We start from the raw sequence: 6,058 nt of genomic DNA, 5'->3' as shown, positions 1-6,058 counted from the left end.
GGCATAAAGTTTGATGACGAAGTTATGGGATTATGGTTGCTTAATACTCTACCAGAGTCTTGGGAGGTATTTCGGGTTTCAATTACGAACTCTGCCTCGAATGGTGTTGTTTCTTTTCAGATGGCAAAGAGCGGTGCTCTTAATGAAGAGATGAGAAGGAAGGCACATGGTTCTTCATCTCAGTCTGAGATGCTTGTTACAGAAGCTAGGGGGAGAAGTCAGAAAAAGGAACATAAAGGTGGTAGAGAGAAGAGTAGGAGCAAGTCCAAGTCAAGATACAAGAATTTAGAGTGCCATTTTTGTCATAAAACTGGACACATTCAGAAATACTGTTTTAAGTGGAAAAAGGAGAACAAAGACAAGAAGGGCAAACAGAGAGAGAATGATCATGATGATGATGATCGTGTCACTACTGCTACAGATGGTGATCTTGTTCTTCTTCGTGACTTTGAGTCCGTTAATCTTGTATCTGATGAGAGCATGTGGATTATTGATAGTGGTGCTACACTGCATGTTACACCTAGGAAGGAGTTCTTCACATCTTACACTTCTGGTGATTTTGGAGTGTTGAAGATGGGTAATGATGGTGAGTCTAAAGTGATTGGTGTTGGTGATGTTTGCCTGCAAACCAACATGGGAGTGCAGTTGTTGCTTAAAGGAGTCAAACATGCTCCGGATGTCCGTTTTAATTTAATCTCTGTGCAGTTGCTTGATGATTGTGGTTATGACAATCACTTTGGTTCTAGTAAATGGAAGCTCACTAAAGGTAACTTGGTTATGGCCAGAGGGGAGAAACAATCTAAATTGTATTGGACTAAAGCTTTGGTTGCTAAAGACAGTGTGAATGCTATGTATATGGAGGCATCTTTGTGGCACCGGAGGCTTGGTCATATAAGTGAGAAAGGGCTTAACTGCTTAGCTAAAAAGGATGTGCTTATGGGATTGAGAAATGCAGAATTGGAGAAATGTTCTCATTGCATGGCTGGTAAACAAACCAGAGTATCTTTTAAGAAGCATCCACCCTCAAGGAAGTCAGAATTACTTGAATTGGTGCATTCTGACGTTTGTGGCCCATTAAAGGTAAAGTCATTTAGTGGTGCAGTTTACTTTGTTACTTTTATTGATGATTGTTCCAGGAAGCTATGGGTCTATGCTCTTCAGCGGAAAGGTCAAGTACTTGAAAAGTTCAAGGAATTTCATGCTATGGTTGAGAGGCAATCAGGCAAGAAGCTGAAATGCATCCGTAGTGATAATGGTGGTGAGTACCGTGGACCTTTTGATGTTTATTGCAGGCAGCATGGTATTAGACACGAGAAGACTCCTCCTAAAACTCCTCAGTTGAATGGTCTAGCGGAGAGGATGAACAGGACCTTGGTTGAAAGGGTTACATGTATGCTTTCAGAAGCAAAGTTGCCTAAGCACTTTTGGGGAGAGGCATTGCTTGCAGCTGTGCATGTTATTAATCTCAGTCCCGCAGTTGCTTTGAATATTGAGGTGCCAGACAAAATTTGGTTTGGTAAGAATGTTAGATATGATCATTTGCGTGTCTTTGGTTGCAGGGCATTTGTTCATGTTCCTAAGGATGAAAGATCCAAGTTAGATAAAAAGACAAGGCAATGTATCTTTATTGGCTATGGTGAGGATGAATTTGGCTACAGGTTTTATGATCCTGTTGAGAAGAAGCTTGTTAGAAGCCGTGATGTACAATTCATGGAAGATCAGACCATTGAAGACATTGATAAGGTGAAGAAGACCACACCCGAGAAAGACAGTAATCTCACTGATGGTAATCCGATGAGGTTGCCCACTCACAATTTGGAGAATGTTGAAACGGAAGCTCAAGACAATGAGCAACATGGTGATGTTGATGATCGACAGTTTGGAAGTGGAGTAGAGGTTCCAATTGATGATGCTCAAGAGGAACATGATGATGATGACGATCTTGGTGATATACCTGAATCACCTCAAGTCCAACTCAGGAGGTCTAATAGACAAAAACAACCTTCTACAAGGTATTCCTGTGATGAGTACATAACCTTGACTGACGGTGGAGAACCTGAGTGTTTTGAAGAGGCTTTGGATAGTGAAGAGAAGAAACAGTGGCTGGATGCAATGCAAGATGAGATGAAATCTTTGCATGATAATCACACTTACGACTTGGTGAAATTGCCTAAGGGCAAAAGGGCATTGGAAACTAGGTGGATTTTCAGGGTGAAACAAGATTCAAATTCTACACTTCCAAGGTACAAGGCCAGATTAGTGGTGAAAGGTTTCAGACAGAAAAAGGGTGTTGATTTCAATGAGATTTTCTCACCTGTGGTGAAAATGTCATCCATCAGAACTGTGCTAAGTTTAGCTGCTACTCTTGATTTGGAGGTTGAGCAGATGGATGTGAAGACAGCTTTCCTTCATGGTAATTTGGAGGAAGAGATATACATGAAGCAACCTGATGGTTTTCTTGTTAAAGGCAAGGAAGAATATGTGTGTAGACTAAGGAAGAGTCTATACGGTTTGAAGCAGGCTCCAAGGCAGTGGTATAAGAAGTTTGAGTCTTTTATGTGTGAGCAGGGTTACATGAAGACTACTTCTGATCATTGTGTCTTTGTTAAAAGTTTTTCTAATGATGACTTTATTATCCTGTTATTATATGTTGATGACATGCTTATTGTTGGAAAAGATATTTCCAAAATTGACAGGTTAAAGAAGACACTTGGCGAGTCTTTTGCCATGAAAGACTTGGGAGCTGCTAAAAGGATTCTTGGCATACATATCTCACGTGATAGGAGAGAAAAGAAGATTTATCTATCACAAGAGCAATACATTAGGAAGGTGTTGCAGAGATTCCAGATGGAAAATGCTAAAGCTGTGAGTACTCCTCTTGCTACTCATTTTAAACTGAGTGTTAAACAGAGTCCTTCAAATGAAGTTGAGAAGACCAATATGAGTAGAGTTCCTTATGCATCTGCGGTGGGCAGTTTGATGTATGCGATGGTGTGTACAAGACCAGATATTGCACATGCTGTTGGTACAGTTAGTCGATTTTTGTCAAACCCAGGTAGAGAGCATTGGAATGCTGTGAAATGGATTTTGAGGTATCTTCATGGTACAGTTGATATGAAGCTTTGTTTTGGAGGTGATAAACCTACTTTGATGGGTTACTCAGACTCAGATTTGGCTGGGGATATTGATTCCAGAAAGTCCACTTCGGGCTATTTGATAAAGTTTGCAGGGGGAGCTGTGGCTTGGCAATCAAGACTACAAAGGTGTGTAGCGTTGTCTACTACAGAAGCAGAGTTCATTGCTATTACTGAAGCATGCAAGGAGGTGTTATGGTTGAAGAAATTCTTGCAGGAGCTTGGTTTTAGGCAAGATAACTATTCATTGTTTGTTGATAGCCAAAGTGCTATCCATCTTGGTAAGAATCCAACTTTTCATTCTAGATCCAAACATATTGATGTGAGGTATCATTGGATACGTGATGCTTTGGATGCTAAGTTGTTGGAGTTGAAAAAGGTTCATACAGATGATAATGGTGCTGATATGATGACTAAAGCATTGCCAAGAGGAAAGTTTGAAGTTTGTTGTGAGATCGCCGGTTTGGCGGTTATCTCCACATAGTTGTGAGGGGGAGATTTGTTGGGTATTGGGCTCCCTTCCTATGTGGAGAAAAGGCCCAAAATTTGAGAAGCCCATGTCTCACTTAAACCTAGTGGAGAGGAGGCTATAAAATAAAGAGAGAGGCAGAACAATAGAGTCAGAATACACTGAAAGCCCTAACACATAGAGGGAGAGGTAGAGGGAAAATTCTGTTCACGTTTTTCATAGAGCTGTCGCAGTAAATTCGGCGCTGCAGATTCGTTCACCGTTGGATCGGACTGAAATTTTTACAGCAGGTTCGGAACTCATTGCTCTTCATTCTGACCGGTCGGATCTTTGATACGAGGTCTGAGTTGGGAGATATTAATTTCGCACTGCAGCAGTGATTTGTAGAGGTTTTCCTCTCTTGTTCTTCTCTATTTGAAAGCTTTGTTGCTTTGTTATTTGGTTGGGTGTTGGCACTAATTTGTGCTATTGATTAAGACTCTTTTGTACTCTTGTTGATCATAGTGAAGCTATTTCTTTGGTCTGGACGACTCGTGGTTTTTACCCTTGATTTGAGGGGTTTTCCACGTTAAAAATCTTGGTGCCTTTATTTGTGCTTTTGGTGGTTTATTATTGCTGCTCTTTGATTATTGCTCCTCATAGATTCTTGCAAGTTAGGGGAAATTATATCCGCTGCATTCTCTGGTATATTGTTTGTTATTGTTTTCCCCATCAGAAATTAATAGTTTAAATATTAAATTTTCCATATTGGTAAAAAAGGTGGAAAGCTAGTGCTGTTGGATGAAGGTGACAATCTTTTGCAGCAATTGAGAAGCTTGGGGATGATGGGTTTTGTAAAGATGAAAGCAATGTCCCATACCCCAATTCTGAACAACTTCAACGCTGCCACCCCACCCACTCTTCTTAAGCTCCTCAGCATAGTTCTTTCCACACTGGAACAAAGTATCCTTCTCAGCCGCAAACACAACCACTCGCTCACACCCAAGCCTAGCCAGATCCTCTGCGGCCGGTTTCATCCTAGGATCCTCCCACCCCTTGTTTTCTGGACACATGTACATCCACATCTCATCGTCCCTCCTCGACCCTGCGAAGTACGGGTGCACCAAAATCGACGGCGTCTTTAGAGCGAACGCCGGTGGTGGAGTCATCGAAGGGGGTTACCTTTTGGATGGTGTTGGGGGGGTTGAAAAGCTCCACTTTGCCGTCGTTGTATACGTGGAAAAAGCGAAACGCGAGGGTTATCCAGTTTTCTTTTGCGGCCATTTTGTTTCCCTCGTCTCTGGTTACAGTAGTAAGTGAAGTGTGACAAAAGTCAGATATGGTTTGTGTCGACGGCACATGGAGAAGGTGACTCTTATGCATTGTGTATTTATAAGTGGATTTTCTACCCTTCTTCGATTAGATTCTATTAGGCTTACTTAATATTTGGTTCTTCTAATTTGTTTGATTTTGTTTATTTTGGTTTTTTACATTGACCTTAACACTGTGTTCATACATGTTACATGTCATTTTGTGAAATTTTTATTTATTTATTTTTTTTTTCAAAATTAAACTGTCTTATGTCACTTTATAAGTGTGAGACGTGTCAATTTGAGAATTTTTTAAATTTTTATTTAATAAAACTGTCACGTGGCATCACGATTGTGTTATGTGTCAAGTTAACATTGGTTGTTTTCAATTTAATCCATCTATCTACAATTTTGATTCAATTTAGTCCCTTAATTTTTTAAAATAATTCAATTTTGTCTTCTCCAATCTAAAACTAAATTAATAATTAAGCTTAATTACAACTTATATATTCATGTTAAAATAATTTTTATCATTTATACATCAAATCACTCCCTAAATACTCATGTTATTTTATTTCTAACATATTTTTTCACTTTGTAAGTTTTTACACTTGAAATTTTTTACACATCTAAAAAGAATAATAATTTGAATAGTTAGGTGGAGTAATTTGATCTATAAATATATTAAAAAAAAATTTAACATGTATAAGCTTAATTACTAATTTAGTCTTGAATTAGAGGACAATATTAAATCATTTTAAAAAATTGGGAGACTAAATTGAATTAAAATTGTAAATAGAGACATTAAATTGAAAACAATCATGGTTAGTTTGACATGTGGCACAATCATGAGTTGTCACGTGGCACTTTTTAAAAAAAATATTAAAAATATAAAATTATAAGAAATAAAAATTTCTTAAATTGACACGTGGCACGTGGCAGTTTATTTTTTTTAAATTAAAAATATTAAAATAAAAAAAATGAAAATTTCACAAAATGACACGTGGCATGTATGAAAACAGTGTTAACATCAACTTAACTGTAGGGACCAAGTTGAACTTCCTTAAAGAATTAAGGTTTAATTACTCGTAAGGTACCCAGTTTGGGTCAAGGGTGTCAATTTGGTACCCGGCGAAAAAAAAGTTTCAATTTAGTACTCAAGTTAT

The 6,058-nt window shown here is 38.5% G+C and overlaps 1 pseudogene; it reads right to left on the bottom strand.

The window, feature by feature from the left end:
* Positions 1–4,328: 4,328 nt before the first annotated feature.
* Positions 4,329–5,026, bottom strand: LOC146887623 (tuliposide A-converting enzyme b1, amyloplastic-like; annotated as a pseudogene).
* Positions 5,027–6,058: the final 1,032 nt, after the last annotated feature.

The sequence above is a fragment of the Vigna unguiculata genome, chromosome 3 (assembly GCF_037176805.1).
Source record: "Vigna unguiculata cultivar grain cowpea cultivar isolate G323 ecotype 2 chromosome 3, ASM3717680v1, whole genome shotgun sequence".
NCBI lineage: Eukaryota > Viridiplantae > Streptophyta > Magnoliopsida > Fabales > Fabaceae > Vigna > Vigna unguiculata.
The sequence above is the reverse complement of the archived record's forward strand: the minus strand, read 5'-3'. Positions and strand labels throughout refer to the sequence as shown.